Source organism: Dermacentor variabilis, chromosome 6, assembly GCF_050947875.1.
Source record: "Dermacentor variabilis isolate Ectoservices chromosome 6, ASM5094787v1, whole genome shotgun sequence".
Classification (NCBI taxonomy): Eukaryota; Metazoa; Arthropoda; class Arachnida; order Ixodida; family Ixodidae; genus Dermacentor; species Dermacentor variabilis.
In genome coordinates, this window is record NC_134573.1 from 29,833,163 (window position 1) to 29,857,766 (window position 24,604).

The 24,604-nt window shown below is 46.4% G+C and overlaps 1 protein-coding gene across 7 annotated transcripts in view; it reads right to left on the bottom strand.

Moving 5' to 3' along the window:
- The window catches only part of LOC142584713 (uncharacterized), a 95,118-nt gene that overhangs the window by 41,875 nt on the left and 28,639 nt on the right, over window positions 1-24,604 (bottom strand). For 3 of the 7 annotated variants that reach the window (XR_012828902.1, XR_012828896.1, XR_012828897.1), the window contains exon 2: window positions 21,953-22,116. The exons of 3 other annotated variants lie outside the window; for them this stretch is intronic. The gene's annotated coding sequence lies outside the window, so the exon portion shown is untranslated. Of the gene's footprint in view, window positions 1-2,050; window positions 2,074-21,952; window positions 22,117-24,604 lie in introns of those variants that run through there. One more of the 7 variants, XR_012828899.1, reaches the window with a different exon arrangement.

The following is a 24,604-nucleotide window of genomic DNA, read 5'->3' on the forward strand; positions in this document are numbered from 1 at the left end:
AGCCAGAAAAGTTTTCGTGTGAGGGGGGGGGGGTCCCAATTCACCGTGGAGGGGGAAGGAGCTGGGCCAGTGTCATAGTAGCAAAATTTTTACTGTTAGTAAGCGTTACAAGTGCCCGGCGTGCCCCCCTTGGCTACGCCGCTACTCACCCCCCCACCCCCCCTCCGCAATCGACGCACTCGAGCTATCAGAACGTGCATCACGCGCATGCATGACAACACGAATGACATGCGACGATGGATGGTTGTCGCTGTTCGTAGTCAGTGCGCTGCTGCCTAGATGCCCCGATCTAATCATTCCAGCTACCTGATTCAAGCGCAGGTAGCGCGCGTTTCATGTATAGCCTTTATCTATTTCGGAATACTGTCAATACCATCTTGAGATTTTTACAGGAGAGGGCGAAACATAGAAATACAGGTTCAGTGCTAATATATATATATATATATATATATATATATATATTTAGGAGTCAAAAATAAAGGCAAAACATGCAATACACACTACCATAATAAATAAAATTGATGGCAATTGAATACAATAAGTATACACTGAGAGGAACACTGTAATATAATATTATGAACAAGCTTATGCTAACTGGAATGTAAGCACAGAGCTGTTCTTAGCGAGGGTCATAAGTTTATCTATGGTGCGCTGGGCCATGATTGATGGATCCAAGCGATTCCAATCTCGGATAACTTGTGAAAAAAAAAGAATATTGGAAAGTATTACTGTGACAAAAAATATTCTTCAAGGGTGAGTGCATGCTGTGACGTGTTAGTCTTGTAGTGTTTAAAGGAACAAAGTCTGTGGGAGACATCTTTAATGCATTATTAAGCAGCAAATACAAAAACTATAGGCGGTGTTATTTAGCACTCCTGGACAGCATGTGAAGCCCAGCCGTGCGTAACAGATCTGTGGCTGAATGCATGCGTCCATAGCAGTTGAAGATAAAACGTACGGCTTCCCTTTGAACCATTTCGAGTGTTTTAACGTTGTTTTTAGTGTGGGGGAACCAAGCTATGTTAGCGTATTCTAAAACCGGACTGATGAAGGTGACGTAAGCTAGAAGTTTTGTATCAGATGTAGAATGACGAATGGCCCTTTTAAGAAAAAAATAACTTGTTCATTGCTTTGCTATCTATGCTTTCAACATGCGTAGTCCAGTTTAAGTCTGAAGTAATGACTACACCCAAGTATCGATATGCAGTCCCACACTAAATGCAGTCCGATATGCGGACCGATATGTGCTGATATTCATGTTATTGCAAGAGTATACATAATCTAATTTACCCTTTTTCCTTGTAATGGACATAGAGACCGTTTTTTTCGAAATTATTTACCATCTGCCATTTATTACACCACTCTGCAATTTTTCCTAGAGCATTGTTAAGTTTTTCCTGGTCATTAGTCTTTTATTTCTTGGTATAGCACGCAGTCATCCGCGAATAGTCGAGTTTTTACAACAGTTTCATTTGATATGTCAATAAAAAGTAGAAACAACAGCGGGGCTAAAACAGCACCTTGAGGTACTCCTTAAAGAACAGGTACTAACTTGCAGGCATGATGGTCGCATTGCACAAATTGATAACGATCAGAGAGGTAATTATGAATCCATCGTACCAGTGGTCCATCGCCAAATATCGTTTTAATTTTGAAGTGGAGTTTAGTATGAGAGACTCGTTCAATAGCCTTCGATAGACCCAGAAAAAGGGCATCGATTTGCGACTGATTGTCGAGGCTTTCTGCAAAATCATGCATAATTTCTACTAGTTGCGTAACGGTTGACAAGCCACTAAGAAATTCATGTTGGCTTCTGTTGAGTATGTTATTGACTTCGACAAAATTTGTCAGGAATTTCAAAATGATATGCTCCAGTAATTTGCAGCATGTACATGTGAATGATATTGGTCGATAATTAGCTGCCGTTAAAACATTGCCAGATTTATACACCGGAATTGTTTTCGCTTGTTTCCACTCAGTAGGAAGGCTACACTCACCGATTGATTTTTGATATATCAGGCAGAGGTATTTACTTATAGGCTCGGCATACCGTTTGAGAACTTTGTTCGGGATTCCATCTGGTCCATCACATTTCTTATCGTCCATGTTTAACAACATCATAAGCACTCCCGCCTCGGATATTAATGGAGTACCTGTCAGCGTGGTCTCACATTAGAATTCGAGGGCAAGGTCAGAGCAGTCGTTGTCGTGTGTGAACACTGACTGAAAGTGAGTTTTAAAGGTGTGAGCGTCAATCCCTTCGGTTGATTTTGTCTTGCTGTTTGTGCGTTGGGAACTTAGGTATCTTCAGAATTTGCTGGGTGCTGATTTAATGAAGCCGTTAAGTGCGCTATTACAATAAGTCTGTTTAGCACTCTTAATTTTACTTTTTAATAGGCTAGTTAGAGAGTGAAGGCGAGTAAGGGAGTTTGGAACCGGGAGTATTTTGTTTGATTTTCTCAGTCTTTTGATGTTACGCTTGAGGTGAATGGCATCACGTGTTATCCGTGGATTCTTTTTCTTTGTGCATATTGTTACAGTGGGAATAAAATTGTCAATGCAATGCCTGACTTTAACTTTAAAAAATGCCCATACCTGATCAATGGTTGACGAATCATCGATACACAGTTCAAGAAAATTGGCGTATTCATGAACAAGATAAGTTATAATGGCTTCATCATTTGACTTTCCAAATGCTAATATCGGCGAACTAACTTTTTTGACAGCCACAGCAACAGAGAAAGGCAGAGTGCAGAACACAAGCTTATGGTGTCTGACAAACCTTCTTGTATTTCAGTGTCTATTGCGGTTGATGAAAAATAATCAATAACGAAAATCAAATCGAGTATCGAGCTAGACGACCCTTGAATGCGAATAGGTGTATGGACAAGTTGATTCAAGTTAAATGCAAATATAATGTCCGAGAGAATATTATCATAAACTGATCTCGGGATTTGAGAGCTCCAGTCCGATTCCGAAATATTAAAGTCTCCACCCAAAATAATTTTGTCACCTGATATGTGCCGGTGCATGTAATCGAGTAAGAGAACCAGGTACTCTGGATCAGCGTTTTGGCCTATAGACTGCGCCTACGTGCAGGACGTATCCTTCTATGTTTAATTTGCACCAAATACTTTCGACGTTCGGTACATCAGGCATAGGCATGCTTTTTTTTAAAGATAAATCATCCCTCTAGATCTTTGCGTAGAATAGCATAACCTGGTGGAACGACTTCATTATCCGAGACGTTAGAGTGGAGACACGTTTCGTAAATAGTGACCACATCCGGGCTCAGTGCTATAATAAAGCGCTAGGCTATCAATAAGGTGAAAAGATAAATACACCCGCATTACACCCGTAAAGGTGCGAAAATTTTAATAGTGTAGTGCGTGTTGACCAGTGTCCAGCAGTAAAGGCTTTTGGGAATAACGTTACTGTTTAGACACTTGTAGTTGAAACACAGGTGGCATTCAGGGCGTGCGGTGTTCGTAGAGTGGTCGATGTATTTCCTCAAAGGGCCAAGAAGGGTACATCTGTAAATGTATCGGATACGTGAAAAAATGTTCCAAAAGCCAGGGGAACTCATAGTTTAACGTGTTGTTAATACTGGCTTTACTCAACAATAAAATATAAGAAAAACATAGACGTTTCGCCACCTACGCGGGTGGCATCATCAGTACGCAAATGGCAACAAATGAGAAAATGCATCCTATTTATGTATGATACTGCCGTACTGCTGATTTGCGTACTGACGATGCCACCCGAATAGGTGGCGAAACGTCTATGTTTTTGTCATATTTTACTGTTGAGGAACGCTAATGATAACAACATATTGAAGTATCAGTTCCCCTGGCTTTTGGAACATTTTTTCTTGTTTTACATGTAAGAAATCGGATCAAGTATAGGAGTTGCTTTGCAAGTTTTTTATTATTATTATTATTATTATTGTTATTATTATTATTATTATTATTATTATTATTATTATTATTATTATTATTATTATTATTATCTCAAAGGCCCCGATGTTGGGTATTACATGAGGCATAGGTAATAACTTCAGTGAAACGTCGACTCAATGGCGGCCTTGAAATCATGTGCATTGGAGTGGTGCACGGAATCCGAGGAAAGGTCATTTCGATCCCGGGCAGCGTTCACAAAAAAGGAACGAATGTGCGCAGTGGTCCGGGCAGGTGGAGGGTGGACAGATTTTTCGTGACGTAATCAGGAAGAATGACGGTGCGCTGGAATGATGCTGAAGTACTAGGAGCAGAATGATAACATTTGGGATAAAGGCAAGTCTAAAGTCATGACGCCTTATATCTAGATTGGAAATTCCTGCTTTTGATTTTAGCGAAGAGACCCTAGTTTGGTATGAATAATCAGAATAAATAAAACGAGCTACACGACTTTGAACTGCTTTTAGAGTTTTATAAAGCGTGGCTTGTAGGGCATCCCAGACAGAGCATGCGTATTGTAGCTTAGGTCTGACAAATGTTTGATAAGTTACTATTTTCAAGGATGGCGGTACGAAGCGCAAGTTACGGTGGGATTAACTAGGTGTCCGATTGGCTTCGTTAGTGATGTTTGTCATATGAGAAGTCAAGAAAGGTTATTTGAAAGTGTAAGGCCAAGGTACTTGCATGACTCCAGAGAGAATATTTCCAAGTTGCAGAGAACGCACTTCGGAGTACGGTGAAGTTTTCGCCGATGAAAAGGTACTAGTGAAGTCTTTGTAGAGTTCAGTGACAATAGCCACATACTGCACAAAGTGGTAACTTTGTCAAGATCATCTTGCAACGTGCGGTTGTTGGTACCAGTAAGGATTGGGCGATATATGACACAATCGTCAGCAAAAAGGCGAAGAGAGAGAAATAACTTTTACTTATATAGCCGGCAGATTGGTGGGGGGTGGGAGGGGCAACCCCGCCTAGATGGCGGCCAGAAGCCCTTGAGTTCTAGCGGCATCCTCGGCCTGCCGGACGGCCAAAAGTTGGTCTTCGGGGGCCGAGCTGAGCAACACGGTCTCCCACTGCTTCCTATCCTTAATTTTTTGGCCCTGTCGGTGCGCCTGAGGGCAGGCCAACATAATGTGATCCAGGTCCGCCCTTTCTTGACAAAATTTACATTTGGCCGAATATTGGTCTGGGTAATAATGACTATATGTCACTGGATTTGCATATGTATTTCTTTGAAGGAGGCGCCACGCCACCACCCGCTGCTTATTAAGTGATGGGTGTGCGGGAGGAAAATACACCCTCCCCAATCTGTAATGGTTAGTTATCTCCCTGTAACCAACCATCCCCTGTGAGCCCCAGCCGCGGCGCCCCGGTGGCTCGGCTTGTGAGTCCTCGAGCCACGGTGTCGGCCGCCTCATTGCCGGGGAGGGAGGAATGTGCAGGCGCCTCAGCCTCCTCGGCTCTGTTGGTTTTAATAGATCCCCTGACCTTAAGGTCACCTTCCGAGTTCACTGCAACGATAGACATATTCTGATTAGTCGCGTACTCTGCCGCGTCGCCGTACACCACGTCCTGAGAGCGTTGGAATCTCCTCTGTATAGCCCTTGCCCTTTCCTCCCCCCTTTCTTTGTGGTGTTCGGGATGCATGTTTTAGGGTAGCGGTGGGATAATAAGCTGCTTCCTTATGCCGCGGGGAATGTCTACTTTAGTGCCATACTGTGATGCGTATGTTACTCTAAGCTTGTTAAGCATGTGTCTGCCAGTAGGTGTTTGTGTGAGTCTTTCGTATTGCGCTATCGTATGTGCTTCTATGAGTTCTTCGAGCGTGTTGTGTACACCTAAGGCTAGGAGCCTGTCATTCGATGTGTTTATCGGCAAACCTATGGCTTGTTTGAATGACCGTCTAATGATGCCTTCGATTTTTGTCTTTTCTGCTACTTGGAGATTTAGGTAAAGGGTTACATATAATATGCGGCTAATGACAAAAGCCTGGACTAGTCGTACCAGATTGTTCTCTTTCATTCCATAATGGCGATTAGCTATCCTCTTAATTAGTCTCATTGTTGTGCGCTATTTTCTAGTATTCTAATTGTTTCCCCGTTGTGACCGTTCGCTGATACGTGGAGTCCGAGGATTCTAATGCTGTCGACAATAGGTATTTGGTTGCCATTTACAAAAAGCGCGATGTTTTGGCTTATCCGTAGAACTCTCACGGCCCCTGCGTGTCGGTCGGTATAGAAGTAATTCTGATTTTTGCGGCGAGCATCTCAATCCTTTATCCAGGACATATTTCTCAACCGTATGTATGGCTGCTTGGAGAATTTCCTCAATCTGCCCATCACTTCCACCTGTTACCCAAACGGTGATATCATCGGCGTACAGGCTATGCTGTAATCGTTCTATATTTTCTAGTTCTGCTGGCAGGCCAATCATAGCTACATTGAAAAGAAAGGGAGATAAGACTTATCCTCGTGGTGCGCCCCGGCTTTCGAGTTTTACCTCTTTGGATTTCACTTCACCGATTGCGATTTGCGCAATACGGTCAGAGAGAAAGTCTTTAACATATGCATGGGTTCGTTGCCCCATTCCTAGGCCTTGTAAGTTTTCTAAAATAGCCCTGTGGGTGATATTATCAAAGGCCTTCGTAAGACCAAGACCAAGACCAAGGATAGCTTTGGTATCTATTGTTTGAGGTCCCGCATGTATTATTTGGTGTTTTATTTCCAACATAATGTCTTGTGTAGACAGTTTTGGTCTAAGCCCGATCATGGTGTGCGGGAAAAGGCCATTATCGTCCATGTAATTAGACGTTTGAGGATGACGTGCCCCAGGAGCTTGCCAGCACACGGCGTTAACGATATAGACCTGAGGTTCTCAAGTTGAAGTTTCTTTGCCGGCTTTGGAATCATTATAACCTAGGCGGTTTTCCATTGGCGTGGAATATTACCCTGTTCCCATTAGTTGTTAATATACTTGGTGAGGGCAGAGATAAATTCATCATCGAGATTTCTCAGGATCTTGTTGGTGATTCCATCCGGGCCTTGCGTGGAGTTCGTGTTGAGCCTGCGGAGCTCCGCTCGAACTTCAGCCTCGTTTATGGGGCTGTCAAGATCCGGGTTTTCCTTAACATTAAACTGATGTTGTTGTTTTTTGGTTGTATTTCCTACGTATAGCCTTTGTAGTTCCTGTAAAAGTTCTTCTTCTGTGCCTTTGTTTCTGTGAGTTATTTTGTGCAGGCAGTGTCGTTTTGTGGACTTGCTGTTTTCCGGGTCTAAAAGATAACGAAGAAGATTCGAAGTTTTAGGTAGCCCTATCTGTCCCTCCATGGCGTTGCACGTGGCCTCCCAATTTTGACGGCTTAATCTATGCGCATAGTGCTCTATTTCCTTATTGAGCATGGCGATTTTCCTTCTCAGGTTTCTATTAAGTTATTTCTGTTTCCAGCGTTTCTGCATGCTGCTTTTTGCCTCCCACATATGTAGGAGTATTTGCTGTCCGCCTCCCCTATCCGCGCTTTTTTCGGTATAGTCTTAGTGGCTCGTTTCACACTTTTATGAAGCCCAAATCTCGATGTCATGTATGACTTCATCAGCTTCCTCCTCCCGGATTTTGCGGAAGGAGTCCCATTCGATAATCGTTATTTTCCTGCCTTTCTTTCTTGATGGGCCTGCGTGTACAGTTGTTGTTACAATGAAGTGATCACTACCCAGATTTCCTTGTTTGTTTATCCATTTTGCATCAGGTGTGTTCATTGTAAAAGCTAGGTCTGCTATCGTGTCATTGCTCACACTGTTACCCATTCTAGTGGGCGCCTGTGGATCCGTTACAAGAGTATGGCCCTCCTGCTGAGCGTCTAACCATAGATTAGGACCCTTGACGTTCTCCAAACGGTATCCCCAAGGCGCGTGGGGTGCATTAAAGTCCCCTACAATTACCATTGCATGTCTTTCTGCTAAATTTAAGGATTTACGAAAAAGCGGGCCGAATTTCATCTTGTGTCGAAGGCTACTGTATTCATTGAAGATGAAAGGGCTTCTTTCTCCCTTGCGCGTCGGAATGATTTCAATCAGGACGTGGTCTACACCGGTCACGCCAGTGTTGTGTTCTATGACCGTAAGGTTTCTATTTACGAGAGTTGTAACGGATGCCTTCTCGGCGGAAGCACCGTATGCTTTGTAACATCATAATTTAGCCAGTCCCTTCGTTTCTTGCAGGGCGATGACGTCTGGGGTCTCCTTGTTACTTATGAACTGCTGTAGGTGTCCCCGTTTCCGGCGATACACGCGACAGTTCCATTGCCATATTATGTATTTATTACGCGGAGCCATGTTTATTGTTTGATTCTCACCGGTGACTTTACTGGTTTCTGTCACTACGGGTCGATTATATGGTTTGGTGGTCGCTCTTACGGGTCCCACTCCAGAGGGCTTCAAGTCTTTTTGCGCGTTTTCAACAACTGTTAATCGGGTTTCAATGCCTTCTATTCTTTGTAGAATTTCCACGAACTGTACCTGTAACCCAGCCATATTGTTGTTATAGCGTCTTAGTTAACTGCACAAACATTCCCTCTACTTGCTTTTCTAACTGCGTTGAGACGTTGCTTTGCGCGTCTGGAGCGTGTTCAGCTTTTCTTTTGTGGGGCGGCGTCCCTGTCATTTGTGCGAGAGCGGGCGTTGACTCGCGGCTCTCGCACAAATGATGTATCCAAGTCTGTGCCGTACTGGCGGTAGGCGTGTGACTTGGCTCGTGTGTCCTATTCTGCTGAAGCCTAGCGTTTTCTTGCCTTAATTGTTGAATTTCCTCCCTCTGCTATCCGTTTTCAAGAATAATTTGGGCTAGTAATTTTCGAATTTGGATTATTTCCTGCTCCAGGGCAGACCCTTCTATTTTAGGCGTTATATTAGACGGAGAAGCAGCGCCGGAAACCGTGTCTGCCGAGCTCACCTGCGTTTTGCTGCTGTCATCCCCACCAGAGCCCTCAGGGGTTCCGTGTAATGGCGATCCTCTCGATCTCGATTCGGACCTGGGCCGGGACCTGGACCGAGACTTGGCGTTGGATCGGCCGCCACCGCCTCCACCGGGGAGTCTCGGGAAGGAGCTAGAGCGGCTCCTGTCGCGGCGTCTGCTGCCGTGGCTCTTGGTCCATGTCGATCCCTTGTGCGATTCGGTGCTGCCCGACCGCTCCCTGGACCGACTCGGGCGATTGTCCGCCATAGCTTTCTGCGGTTGATGTTCATTTCGTTGTTGCTTCCACTGCTTCTTTCTAAGAAGACATGGGGTCTTGAATCGTTCACGGCACTTTTTGCCTCCCGTGAGGTGTCCCTTCCCTCTCATGAAGCATCTTGTCTCGCACTGATGCTCTTCGGGTGGATTGAGAGTTCCGCACCCATGACATTTTTTGCTGTTCGGTGTCGGGCAGACATCCGCTCGGTGGCCGAGGCGGCCACAGGTGGTACATGTTTCGTGCTGCTTACGATATGGTAGGCATCGGTATTCAGCTCCGCGGTAGTACACGTAGTGTGGTACGTATGTACCTTTAAACTCTATTATAACCGAATCGGTGCATCCCATGCGTCTTGCGTGTGGTATAGTCGGGTTTCTGCAGTTCAACGTCTTCGGGCGTGTCGTATTCTGGTGTACCGTTTATGAATCCCTTGGAGGTGTTCTCCGGCGCAGTAATGTAATCGGCCGTTCTGTAGGTGTTCGATCCGAGTTGGATGTCCCGTATCTTGCTGTAGCGTTTCGCATTCTCCAGTTTCGGCGTGCTCATGGTCATGGTGTTTTGGCTTGGATTGATTCGTAGCGTATCTTCTCCGGCATTTTCTGGTGTCAGTGCGGCTGCCAGCAGAACGCCATCCTTTATGTACGCAAATGCGTTGTTGGGCCATGTAGAGCCCACCTCTCGGGCGGATCGCGATCTTGAAGTCATCCTCCGGTAGCTGCGGTTTCCTCGGGGCCATTTGGTCGCTGTAGAATTCGAGCGTTCATGGTTTTCCACGCCGTTAAAAGCGACGAGTCTCCGATGTTCTTGGATCGTTCATCGAGGTCTGGGCGTCTCTTGGCGTTACTACGGCGTTCGTGAGCCGCAATCCAGCCTTGGTCGTCATATTCTTCCGGGGAAATTGTCTCCCCTTCCACTTTTACGACGTCCATCTTCGCGTCTCGCGGCGAAGAGACGGCCCGACCGCACCCGAGTCAGGCCTCGCTCCCGCCGAAGTGGTGGGAACAGTGGCGTCGTAGACCTAGCTAGTTAGGGTTAGCCAGGCCGCCGGCGTGGCAGTGTGTTAAGGCTGCTTTGGTTGCTCAACATATCGCCCACCTTGGATAATCCCGATGTCTGCGTAGTCCGTCGACCTTCCGGTGTTAGGTGTGGCAGTTGTAGAGTCGAGAACTGCCTTTTTTCGCTACAATCATGGAAAGTTTTCGGAGCCCATGTGTATCCCGTCTTGTCGGCTTGGCCCCCTAGCGGCGAGCTTAAAAAGGCGAATGTTTGAAGAAAGTTTAGCGGGTAAATCATTATTCCTCACCTCCATCTCCACCAAATCACCTCAACCAAAATGCCACGGGGATGAGAGCAGCCAAAAGGGATAGGAAATTGTATTTACAAAAAATATATATATAGATAGTAGCCCCAATGGTGTCGTATTTGTAGTCCTTGATCTCCGCTGAATCAACAGGCATGTGACGATAGACCTTCACTAAATCTATCTTGCTGAATATGACCGTTCTAGCTACGTTGGCTGCGAAGTCATGAATGTGAGGGAATAGACGGCTATCAGGGACGGTGAGCACGTGCAGGGAACGGTAGTCGCTGCACGGGCGCAACTTCCCTGGTTACGCTTTGGTATTAGGTGGAGAGCTGAAGACCAACGGCTCGACGGAATCTGGCGAAGACACGACGATGTCATCAAGGTAGCACAGACATCTTTTTCTTCCTGTAGTTACGAAAGATGGTGCCCGTCATACGGTCGAAAGTAGAGGGCGCATTGCAGAGCCCGAATGGTATTACGTTAAATTCGTACAAGCCGTCGCGCGCGACGAAAGCTGCCTTCTCACAGTTATCTTCGGCCATCGGCACGTGCCAATAGCCGTATGGAAGACCCAAAGATGAAAAGTAGTCCGCGCCTTGTAACTAGTCGAGAGTGCCATCTGTCCTAGGCAGCGGATAGACATCTTTACGAGTGAACTTACTGAGTCGACGGTAATCCACGCAGAGGCGTACTGACCCGTCCTTTTTGCGTACTAATACCACCGGAGACGCCGAAGGACTGTGGAAATGGCGAATAACGCCACGGTGCACCATATCGTCGACTTGCTCGTTAATTATCTGTCACTCAGCCACCGACACGTGGTAGTGTCACTGGCATAACGAGGATGGGTCCCAGTGTGGAACCTGTGTGTGACGGTTGCCGTACGCCCTAGGGATGGTTGGTCGCAATCAAACAATGCGCAAAAATTCTGAAGAAGCGCGAGGACTTGCTGGCAATACGCGGGTGGCAGATCGGCGTCCAAGGCAGATTCAAGAAGGTTCCTGATGACGAGGGTGACAGTGATGATGATCATGACGATGGGCACAGCACGGCAAAAGTGAGGGCGACGAGCTGATAACAGGCCGTGTAGTTGGAAGTATCGAGAATGTGAAGCGGATCAAGGGGCTGAGCACGACCTAGTGATTCTCCTCGCAGTAAGGTCACAGGGCATTGAGACGGGTAACACACAAGCATAGCGGATAATCCAGATACAATGTTGAGGACAGCAAACAGCAGTGGTAGAGCGTTGCGACGTACAAATATAGGCGACGGTGTAAAAAGTACTGTAGCGTCTAGCGTGGTGGACCAAGAGACGGGCACAAAAACGGACATTTCGAGTGGTGTGCCCGTATGAGATACAACGGTGAGCTTGGTGGCTTTATTTGCAGAACGGTCAGGCAGTGGGGCATCGGCAAGAGGGAGAAGCGCCACTTCGGCCCGGGCAAAGTCGATGATGGCACAATGGTCAGACAAGAAGTCCCAGCCGAGAATGCTGTCATGTGAACATGAAGACAGTACAAAGAAAGTTAACACATACAGTGTTGTCAATGACCGCCCTTGTGTTACGTTGACGAAGCGGTGCTATATTCTGCGCAGTCGCGGTGCGTAGAAGCATACCAGACAACGGCGTTGTGACCTTGTGGTGGTTACGACAAAGTTTCTAGTCTATGAACGAAACGGCAGCCCCAGTATCAATAAGCACAGTTGCGACGGTTCCTTCGACCAGAATGTCCAATATGTTGCGTGATGACTGTGCAGGCCTTTTAGAAGTCGCGAAGCTTGCCGTTCGTGTCGGAGGAATGGCAGCCACTAGTTTCGCTAGTATGTGACTGGCGGAGACGTAAGGAGGAAAGCGAGTGACGACGTGGTGACGGAGAATGATGGGTGCCGACAGGGCGTCGAGGAGGCGGCGAAAACTCTGGGTTGGGATGCGTGGCATGCCAGGTAGCGTCATGGAAACAGCCATATCCAGGCGTTGCGACAGCAGGGTTAACAGGTGGCATGCGACGATTGCAGAAGCGCACGGCATGGCCGGCGAAACCGCAAGCGAAACCTATGGGCCGGTTGTTGCGTGTGCGCCAAGGGTTCTGAACTCGGCTTTGAGACGTAATTGGAGGCGAAGCGGGAAGTGGCACAGCTTGAGGTCGAATTGACGCAGGGAACGCGAATGTCGGAGGCGCAGGTTGCGCTACGACTGCGGCATAGGTCAGAGGTGCAGCCACGGGAGGACATGGTTGAGCCAAAGGTAGCGACTCAGCAAGTTCCTCGTCAATGGCCCACCTAATGGGAGCAGCCGGAAAGGTGTCAGGTTGGAGAGATCACTAAGAGGCAGCATAGACAGGTGGCGCGCCACCACCTCGCGAATAAAATCCTTAATCTGAGCAGAGAGCGATTATGCGGGCGTGGAGTTCGAGGGAAGCAGGAAGCCCAACAGAGAGTTGCCAGGTGAAACGGCGCTGCGCGCTAGGACCCTTTGTCGACGCAGCTCATCGAAGCTCTGGCAATGAGCGACGACAGCAGCGACATAGGTAGAGTTTCCTGCAAGAAGCATTTGAAATGCGTCGTCCTCGATGCCCTCGAGAATATGCTTTACCTCTTCATTCATGGCGGAATGGACTCAGGCGCTAATATCAACGACATCCTCCACCTTGTGTAAGTCTCACCGGGCTGTTGAGCGTTCTGGAGTACACGCTCTTCAGCACGCAGTTTTCGCAAGGCCGGGCGGCTGAAGACATCCGCGAATGCTGTCTTGAAAGCGTACCTGGGGCCGTATAACGTAAAACTATTCCATTATGTTTTGTTCCAATCTCCTGACATCAAATTTGCGTAACCACCGACGCAAGCATTGGGCAGTCACCCGAAGGGTTGCCTGAACAAACCAATCAAACGCTCTCCTCGTTCATAGGAGGTCACTTTTGTTTGCTTGAAAAACGAATAACATTGCCTACACTGAGTGGCTTATCTGATCTAATTGGCCCACAAGAGGCGAGGAGCATGCTCAAGTGTAGAGGGATTCGATATGGCCGAGCCAGTGCACTTAAAATAGATAAACTGATGGAGAGGGCGGTGCCGCCGTCTGCGATTGGTCCGCTTTCGCTTACTTAGCTTGCGGTGGTTTGTCGACAATCGCGGCGGCATGCAATGGAAGCTTAGGAATGGCGCTAAAACGGATCCTCAGCAAATAAGAGTTCACAGAACGAGGTCGTAAACGTGTCGAAAGTTCTCCAAAACGTTACACGGCCGCGCAAAAATTTTATTACACGTAAATAAAACCATGCTCTCCGGCAGGTGTGAGTAGCCAGTGCCTCAGCGATTGGCAGCAGCCATCTTTTATTCCTGTCGAAACGGGGCAGCCTGCGGCTATTCAGAAGAAAATTCGGTTTTGTTCGGAATATTAATGCACCTTTAACTCGTACATGTCACTTTGACGCCGTGAGTCTTTGCGGTTTTGTGACGTCGTGTCACCGGCAGGTGAAGTGGTCGCAGCCCGAAAACTTTTGACCAATAGCCGAGGGCTAATGGCGAAAAGGCGTCGAATGAGCAATAATATTTTTCTTTCGTTGGGTCAAATTATGTGTAATCAATGTGTACACATCATATCAGATGGGGAGCTATCGCGGTTTTCGTGACGACGCGTGACAGACAGGTGAAGTGGGGCTGGTCCAAAAAAGTTTTTGACCAATCGCGGAGAGCTGTTTGCAGAGTTGGAATAGAAAAGTTTGGCATAGTTTTACGTTATAGCGCCCCAGGTTTGTAGTTACCGCTCACTATTGTGGAACCGGAGGTTCGCAACGTCAGCAAGATAGAAGATGACGGTACGTAGCTTCGTCGGGTCATCCACTTGATCACTGACGCGCTCATAGGTAGAGAGCCAATCATGCACGTCAGTCTCACTTGATCTGCTAAAGAGAGGTAGGTCCCGCCGCCGCTGGACTGTGCCGCAAATGATAGGAGCGGCGGATGCTCCAGGCGGATTGTTTGGTAGCGTCGATCATGGTAGCGGCTGGAGCGGCTGGCAGACCTAGGCGGCGATGTTCCAGGGTGAAGTCGGGGATTGCAGCACCTTCTACGAAATGTAGTATGACGATTTATTATAAGACACTAATGTCTCCCACAATAGCAGTCGCACCGGCAGTACACGAACTAGGTTTGGTGCCTACGGATATGGTTCAACCCACTACAGGGGAAAGGCCATGAATCCGGTGGCAGTAGGTAAGAAAGGAAGAATAGCTAAATATAAATTTGAAGAAAGGGGGTTAACCGAGGGTCCCGATTTATTAGTCATATCATAAGAAGCCAACAAACATTGACACGAAGGACAACATAGGGGAAATTACTTGTGCTTAATAAATGAAATAAAGAAACGAAGAATTAATGGAAATTAAAGTGGATGACAAAACAACTTGCCGCAGGTGGGAACCGAACCCACAACCTTCGCATTTCGCGTGCGATGCTCTACCAATTGAGCTACCGCGGCGCTGTTTTCCCATCCACTTTCTTGGGTATTTATGTGTCCTAGTAGAACCATGGGAGTGTTAGCCAGCGCCACCACACACAGACCTTGGCGGCGGACGTGGGACGTCCTTTTTGCCGCAGGCGTCACGAGAACGTGATCTTTTTGGGTGAAGGCAACTGGTCAATAAACCCACATATGCTACCTGAAGGCATCAATGTAGCCGGATTCGAGACCCTCGTTATGTAATAAACGAGAAGAAAGGTGGTTAACCGAGGGTCCCGATTTTATTAGTCATATCATAAGAAGCCAACAAACATTGACACCAAGGACAACATAGGGGAAATTACTTGTGCTTAATAAATGAAATAAAGAAACGAAGAATTAATGGAATATAAATTTGTAATTTATAAATTATAAATTATAATTATAAATTATAAAAAAAATTATAAATTATAAGTTATAAATATAAATTTGTAATTTATAAATCATATAAAATGAATACCAATCGTTGTTATCAATTTTTCAGGCGGTATTATTTTAAAATTTGAAGTTAATATTATTGTGTTCATATTGAGGAAAGTAAAACAATGAATTTAACATGATAATCTCTGATTCACTTGCAAGATTAAATATGGCATCAAATACGTTCCTATTGTAGTGTCCTAGTGCCGACGCCCCAAGAGACACTATCACAGGGAGCGTAATGCCCAATCCAAGTTGGCGAAAGGGACCTTCTAGAAGTCGGTTTGTGTGCACCTTGAACCTACGACACTCTATAAAGAAATGTTCCATAGTTTCAGGTTGATTGCAATAGAAACAATGAGGGGAACGTGCAGCACCAGACCCACGAGGATAAAAATTAAGCATTGGTATTCAATAATGCATTCTCGTGAATGAAACTTCAAATTTTCTCGTTGAACACCAGCTGCTGTGCCAAGGGAATATAAAGTGCTAGAAATCGATGTTAGTCAATACACATGATTTGTCATGTTCTTTTTGAACACAATATCTTCTAAATCTTTCAGCCGTGATGTAAGCCGAAGGTTTCAGGATCCTCAGTACAGGGCCTCTAAGAGATACCGCCGCTAGTGCGCCCGCTGACTCATCTAAAGTGACTGCCATGTGTACTGGTACCCATGCCAAATGGACGAGGCGTAAATGTTGGGGGCAAGATGAATATAATTCTTGGAGAATAGCAGATGAATTTGGCACTGTTAGAGGAGTACAAATGGATAAGGTGTGGGTTATTATTACGGCTGAATAAACAGATGAGGGAAGTTTTAGGGGAGCTAAAATGATAGGCAATAACTCTGCCTGAAATATTGGTGCGAAATCGGGCAGTTGAAGAGAGAAAGACCAACCTAATGATGGTGAAAAAATGCCCACTCCTGCCTTCTCTTCACTGACAAAAGCATGTGTGGCTATTACTGTATTTATAGGGAGAGAGAGAAACATTTGTTGTCTTAGACTATTTACGTACAATGGACGGAGCCCCTTTAGTCCAAGGCTCCGTTGGCCTCGGCCGCCCGCTTGACCTGTCTTATGAAGGACTGTTGTCCGGCTACGTCTGAGCAGGTGAGCTGTGCCTCCCATTGCTCCATTGTGGGGTATGTTTTAGCAAACGGGTGTGATTCACAATCCCATGTAATGTGTTGAAGCGTTGGTATGCCGCCGCACCATGGGCAGTCTGCCATGTAGCGTGTGGGGAACATGGCATTTTGTAATATAAAGTGGGGGAATACCCTTGTCTAAATTTTGCGCCAGCTGGCGGCTTCCTGTCCACTGAGTTGTGGGTGAGGGTGGGTATTTTTTTCTCATTTCACGCTGATGAGCGAGAATCTCCCGGGCATTCGTTGGATCGGGGTTTTTACAATGGCTACCTGGGACCATCCCAGTCGAGTCGGCCCGGTTAATACTTCCGGCTAGCGAATGGGCCAGTTCGTTCCCCTCAAGGCCTGTGTGACCTGGGCACCATACGATCCGGTGATGACGGGCGAATTTCGTTGGTATTATTTAGTGACATGTTTTGGTCACATGGCCCCTGAGAAGCAGGCGACATGCTTCTTGTAAGCCTGTTATTATGGTGACGCTCTTTCGCGTGCGTTCCGCGTGAGCGAGGCCCAGTGCCACGGCGAAAGGTTCGGCAGCCGCCGGAGTACCCACCCTGACGGATGCCATAAATTGTTACTGTGCTTTCGTGTCGACAATTGCCACTGTGCATCCCGGGATGTTCTGTTCTACATCACTGGCGTTCGAGTGTACGTTCGAATACGTGGCTACGTCCGCATATATTGTGTTGTACATCGGATTATTTTCATACATTCTTCTAAGCTGTTGCGCCCGTGCTTTTCGCCTTGCTTTATCGTATACAGGGTGCATGTTTCTGGGTACGGGGGCCACTGTTATTCGAAGTCGTGTTGAGGTCGGTAGGGTTAATACGTGTTCGCTGATAAATTGTGGGTGTGGGGAAATACGTGCCCGTGTCAGTAGGGCTTGTCCTGCGTGAGTGTAGCTCAAGCGTTCCCTCTGGGAGATTAGTGTGGCTTGTTTTAGCTCTTCGAGTGTGTTGTGTACTCCTAAGACTAGCAGGCGATCTGTGGACGACCCCTTGGGTAGTTAGAGGGCCGCTTTGTATGCTGCTCTTATGATGTCGACCTGCCCCTCCTCCTCACGACTAAGGAAGTGGTAGGGCAGGCCGTACGTGACTCGGCTTATCAGTAGTGCTCGAACAAGCCTCAGCGTGTCGTGTTCTTACATGCCCGCTTTCTGATAAGTTACGCGACGGATCATTTGTGCAATGTTATTTGCAATGGTTCTCAGTGTTTTGATGGTGTGGTATGCATTCCCGCTACTTTGGAGCCAGAAACACATGATCCGCATAGCCTTAACTTCTTGGACCGTGTATCCTTCCACAACGATGCTGATAGGTCCGTTGGATATGTAGCCCCTCGAGTGTACCCGAATGACCTGCCATTTTTCGGGGGCACATTTGAGGCCACTGCTCCTTGAGAATTTGTCTACTGCCTCGGCTGCTTGTTGTAGTACTTGTTCTTGTGTCCCAGAGGGCCTCTTGCTGCCCACAGCATTATGTCGTCCGCGTACAGTGTGTAACCCAAATCGGGGATTTAGTCCAGCTGTCGTGCCAGGTGACACACCGCTATATTGAACAGCAAAGGTGAGATTATTGCCCCTTGCGGTGTTCCTCTACTGGTCATCTTGAACTTTTGGGAAGTGATTTGCCCGATTCTAATTGTGGCTGTGCGGTTGGCGAGAAAAGCCCGCACATAGTTGTACGTTTGTTCTCCGCATCCGGTCAATTAGAGTCCTCCGATATTGTTTTGTGTGAAACGTTATCAAATGCTCACTTGAGGTCTAGTGCGAGCACTAGTCTTTTCTCTCCGCAGGCGATGTTAGCTGTAACTTCTCTGATCAGTAAGAATGCGTCTTGACAGGATAGCCCCGTACGGAACCTTATCATGGTGTTTGGAAACCATCTTATTTCTTCAAGGTACCGCTGCAGTCTCATTTGTACTACTCGATCGTACAGTTTAAGCACGCAAGACATCAGAGAAATGGGCCTCAGAGCGCCTATTGAGGGGCTCTTTTTAGCTTTGTGGATCATGATAATTTTAACGTGTTTCCATTCCGAGGGCAATTGGCCTTTGAGCCAATTCTCGCCATTGAACAGTTCTGTGATTTTAGTCAGGGATCTAGCGTCCAGGTTCCGAAGCATCGCGTTCGTGATGGCATCAGGGCCAGGAGCCGAGTTTTTGGTGGCTGCTTGAGCTGCGTCAAAGACTTCTGCATATGTGAAAGGTTCACCGTATTTGGAATTGGCCATTCCCAAACTAGTACATAAGAAGCCGATCAATGAGTTTGCGGTAAGAGGGAAAATAGAGGAATTCCAGATCAAGCTACAGAACAGGTATTCAGCTTTAACTCAGAAAGAGGACCTTAGTGTTGAAGCAATAAACGACAATCTTGTGGGCATCATTAAGGAGTGTGCAATGGAAGTCGGTGGTAACTCCGTTAGGCAGGATACCAGCAAACTATCGCAGGAGACGAAAGATCTGATCAAGAAACGCCAATGTATGAAAGCATCTAACTCTACAGCTAGAATAGAACTTGCAGAACTTTCGAAGTTAATCAACAAGCGTAAGACAGCTGACATAAGGAAGTATAATATGGATAGAATTGAACATGCTCTCAGGAACGGAGGAAGCCTAAAAACAGTGCAGAAGAAACTAGGAATTGGCAAGAATCAGATGTATGCGTTAAGAGACAAAGCCGGCAATATCATTACTAATATGGATGAGATAGTTCAAGTGGCTGAGGAGTTCTATAGAGATTTATACAGTACCAGTGGCATCCACGACGATACTGGAAGAGAAAATAGTCTAGAGGAATTCGAAATCCCGAAGGTAACGCCGGAAGAAGTAAAGAAAGCCTTAGGAAATATGCAAAGGGGGAAGGCAGCTGGGGAGGATCAGGTAACAGCAGATTTGTTGAAGGATGGTGGACAGATTGTTCTAGAGAAACTGGCCACCCTGTATACGCAATGCCTCATGACCTCGAGCGTACCGGAATCTTGGAAGAACGCTAACATACTCCTAATCCATAAGAAAGGGGACGCCAAAGACTTGAAAAATTATAGACCGATCAGCTTACTGTCCGTTGCCTACAAAGTATTTACTAATGTAATTGCAAATAGAATCAGGAACACCTTAGACTTCTGTCAACCAAAGGACCAGGCAGGATTCCGTAAAGGCTACTCAACAATAGACCATATTCACACTATCAATCAAGTGATAGAGAAATGTGCAGAATATAACCAACCCTTATATATAGCTTTCATTGATTACGAGAAAGCGTTTGATTCAGTCGAAACCTCAGCAGTCATGGATGCATTACGGAATCAGGGTGTAGATGAGCCATATGTAAAAATACTGGAAGATATATATAGCGGCTCCACAGCCACCGTAGTCCTCCATAAAGCAAGCAACAAAATCCCAATAAAGAAAGGCGTCAGGCAGGGAGATACGATATCTCCAATGCTATTCACAGCGTGTGTACCGGAGGTATTCAGAGACCTGGATTGGGAAGAATTGGGGATAAAAGTTAATGGAGAATACCTTAGTAACTTGCGATTCGCTGATGATATTGCCTTGCTTAGTAACTCAGGGGACCAATTGCAATGCATGCTCACTGACCTGGAGAGGCAAAGCAGAAGAGTGGGTCTAAAAATTAATCTGCAGAAAACTAAAGTAATGCTTAACAGTCTCGGAAGAGAACAGCAATTTACAATAGGCAGCGAGGCACTGGAAGTCGTAAGGGAATACATCTACTTAGTGCAGGTAGTGACGGCGGATCCGGATCATGAGACGGAAATAATCAGAAGAATAATAATGGGCTGGGGTGCGTTTGGCAGGCATTCCCAAATCATGAACAGCAGGTTGCCATTATCCCTCAAGAGAAAAGTATATAATAGCTGTGTCTTACCAGTACTCACCTAAGGGGCAGAAACGTGGAGGCTTACTAAAAGGGTTCTACTCAAATTGAGGACGACACAACGAGCTATGGAAAGAAGAATGATAGGTGTAGCGTTAAGGGATAAGAAAAGAGCAGATTGGGTGAGGGAACAAACGCGAGTTAATGACATCCTAGTTAAAATCAAGAAAAAGAAATGGGCATGGGCAGGACATGTAATAAGGAGGGAAGATAACCGATGGTCATTAAGGGTTACGGACTGGATCCCAAGGGAAGGGAAGCGTAGCAGGGGGCGGCAGAAAGTTAGGTGGGCGGATGAGATTAAGAAGTTTGCAGGGACGGCATGGACGCAATTAGTACATGACCGGGGTTGTTGGAGAAGTATGGGAGAGGCCTTTGCCCTGCAGTGGGCGTGACCAGGCTGATGATGATGATGATGATGATGATGATGATGATTCCAAGGTATGGTCGCGTCTCGTTTGGGGTGCCTGTGTTTAATGGTGGTCCAATGTATCGTTTTTTCAGTTTCTCTAGTAGTTCCGCGTCTGTACCTGGGAAACTGTCCGATATGATTTGGAGTCGTTTGTTGTATTGCGTGCGTGTGCTATCCGGGTCAAGCATCCCGCGAAGGATGCACGACGGGCCAGCCATTCCCAAGGTCCCCAAGAGGGACCCGCAGAACGTAGCGCGCTCGTTTTTCGCTGATTCGTCTGCGTGTTGTTGCGCTTGCTCCGCCAGAAGTGCTATGCGGGCACGTAGCTGTTTGTTGAGGCGTTGTTTTTTCCATCGTTTAACTAATCTATGTCTTTCGTCCCAAAAGTTTACTAGGTGGGAATCTACCGCGGGGCCCTCCGACGTGCGCTTTATTGTTTTGGTAGTGTCCTTGTGTGTTGACCGGATGAGTTTTGTCCATTCTTGTATGTTGTCGGGAGTCCGCTCTGTCGAGGTTCCGCTGGAGCTCCCTGTATTCTGACCAGTTGGTTAATTTCGTTGTGCCAATCATTCTACGTAATTTGGGGGTGGAGAGTGAAATGCGAGTCAGGTCATGATAACTCCCCAAGTTTTCGCTTAGCGATGCCCACTGTGCGTCTTTGATGTTTAGCGTGTATGCGTGATCGGGTGTTGTGTCCCTGTTCACGCTGTTACCTGTGCGTGTGGGCGTGCCTATGTGGTTTGCTTTCTGCATGCCGAGGTTCTCAACCGGTTGCTCAAGTTCGGCTCCTTTAGGGGATGTGGACGCGTAGCCCCACATAGTATGTGGCGCGTTGGAATCATCCAATATCACTATCTGGTCTTTGGTGCCCGCTATGGTCTTAGTGTCCGATAAGATTTGGGGTAGGTCTAGACCTTTGCTTTTGGGAGGGCTGTAAATGTTTGTTATGATGCTGTGTGCTTTGCCTCTTATCTGCGGTAGCATGCTGATCGTTACGCGCGCGCAGCGACAGCCGCAGGAGCGTTTTCTTCTTCTTCGCTACGAAAGTAATATTTCGTAAGTTTATGTTATAAAAAGCATAGCGACTTACCAATCCGTGGAAGAAAGATTTCTGTAGAAAAATACCTTCATTATTTCATGCGCACCAATTTGGCTAGGCTTGAAAGCAGCTGTTATGCATTGCGTTTGATTGAGCCCCGAATGGGGATTGTAATTCCGCTTTATCATTTCAAAGTCGAGCGGCCGGTTGAAAAACTGAAATTATGTAAAATATATTGTAGATTCGGTGAACAGTCACTACTCATTATTTCCATGCACAGACGTATATTGCTCCCAACAAATTTGTGTTGACATATTTCAAACTGCTGTACAATATCTTTCGTAAGCTGACAGTCGTACGAAGAAGGTAAACGATGGTCTTTTTACCAATAGATATACATGGCTTGTTCAATAGCACTAAAACTGGTGCTACGAATTCCTTACTTCTTAAATGTTATTCATCAGCCCGTTTATGCCTTTTATTGCAATTATATGGATACCGCAGGAGCATTTCTGCCGTCGGCGTCACTGTCGTCGTTAGGTTCCGTCTAAAGTCCAAGGGCGATAAAATCGTAGCCCCACGCCGTGTGCTATGTGTGCGAGTGAAAGCTTCCGAGCGGAGCCGGCGATCGGGGCTCAATCTTGCCCACACAAGCGAGGAAAGCGGGAGGAGCGCCCCGTCTTCCTTCGCGCACTAGGACCCGACGGGAGGGTGAGGAGGCGAGCGCGTTCCACTCTGGGTGGGCGGGGCGGCAACGCGCGCCAGCCTGGGCCGCTGTATCTTGAAAGCCACCTGCGCCTGGGACAGAGTCCGCAGCGCACTGTGTTTTCACGGCTTAGTTTGCGTTGTTACGAGACGCGGCACGAAGGACAATTCGCTCGCTGCTGCGGCCGCGCTTCCTCGCTTCAGCGTTTTGACAGCGAGTCTCTGCGGTCATCGAGTGATATGTGTTCAGATTTGCTTGTGCACGCGTGGCCCTACGCTTATTAATTTAATTAGTGTGCCTATGCTTACAAGTTTACACGGCCGATAAAACTGCTATCATTACGTCATATAGCTATCATCACACCTTGCTGGTGAAGCAGCGCACTGACACGGACACAGTGAAGACACACAAGACGACACTCGCTGCACTCGCAACTATGTTATCTCAGAACACATACTTCATATTTATATACCTGCGCACCCTCAGGCGTCAAAGAAAAACAAGGCAAGATTAAAGGAATTTTTTAAAAATCATTTGCCGGCGCATACTCGGGCGACAAAGATATGGCACCTGTTTATCATGGTGTGCAATCCTATCGTATTTCTTGCAACCCTAACAACCACTTTTATTACACAATTTCCTTTAGATTTTTTTCTTCTTTTAGTGTACTTCCAAGAAGGCAACATCACCCTGGCTTAGATGTACAGACGGCTGACAGATACAACCCTCTCCCCTCTTGTGAATATGAAAGGCTTCGATTATCTCCTTGGTTAGCTGATCCTTATAGTGCGATAAAACTGTGGTATCATTGTAAAGCGGCCAGCACCCATGTTGCGAGCAGTTCTTCTTGATGTGCCCCTCATGTAGCTAGCTGTCCACTGATTTGGTATTGCAATCGATGCTTCGCCTTTCCGGCAAAACTGCCGCTTTTTAATGTGCAACCCAGGAAGTGAAATGCAGGCGTTCCATAATTACCAACAAGCCTAGATAACATGAGGGAAGTCACACTATGCCAAATTCCTAAAAATCGCCTCCAATATGTTAGCTACGCCTTGTTCCATGTTTTGTTCCATGTCAAAGCAACGGCGTTTTTTTTACTATTCGCGGAGCATCACAACGATCACATACGCTCTACAGTCCCGATGTGGCACTCCGGCTTCTTTATGTAACTCATGGTAAAAAAAAAAAAGAGATTGCTTTGACATGTGTTGTTAAGAAATTGGAGGCGATTTCTGAGTAGGTGTCACAATATTGCCTCATTCATGTTATATAGAGTATCCCAGCTAACTTTAGTCAGAGTTTAAAAATATTTCAATGCCGCGTAGCTGAACGGAACCAAGGTAATGTTGTTTGAGGTCACTTGGAGATACTCAGATTATTTTTTGCATTTCGTTTAATTGCAGATTTCGTCTTAAACATCTCAAGTATTATAATTAAATGGAAAGTGCCGATTGTAATATCGTAGAGCAACAGTAAACACTGGATAAAGTTTTCTGATGTTTAATACGTGCTACATAAAAGTATTCTTCCGAGCGTGAAAGAAGCCCGCGAATACGCGCAAAGTGCCTTGAGCGGCCAGTTGCGCGGCAATTTTGCGTGCATTTGCGGGCCTTTTTTGCCCTGGGAAAACCACCTTATTGTGGCACGTATTCAGCAACAGAAATTTAAACCTGGGGTTTCTCATGTCACTCTACAAGTTTCTCTTTGACATTTTTATACTAATTATAATATTCGAGCTAAATAATTATTTAAGACGGATAATATCAGCAATTCGAGTGAAAAAAATTTATTTCAGTATCTCCAACCGACGGCAACCAACATTAGCTTGGTTCTATCCAGCTACGTGGAATTCATATATTTTAAAACTCTGGCTAAGGTTAGCTGAGATGCCATGTAGAACATGAGTGCGTGACATTAGGCGGCATGAAATCTTAAGGTAGTTTCAGTTAAAACTCGCAGCTGTTCTCGGTCACTCTAACAAGTCCACAATGAAGAGT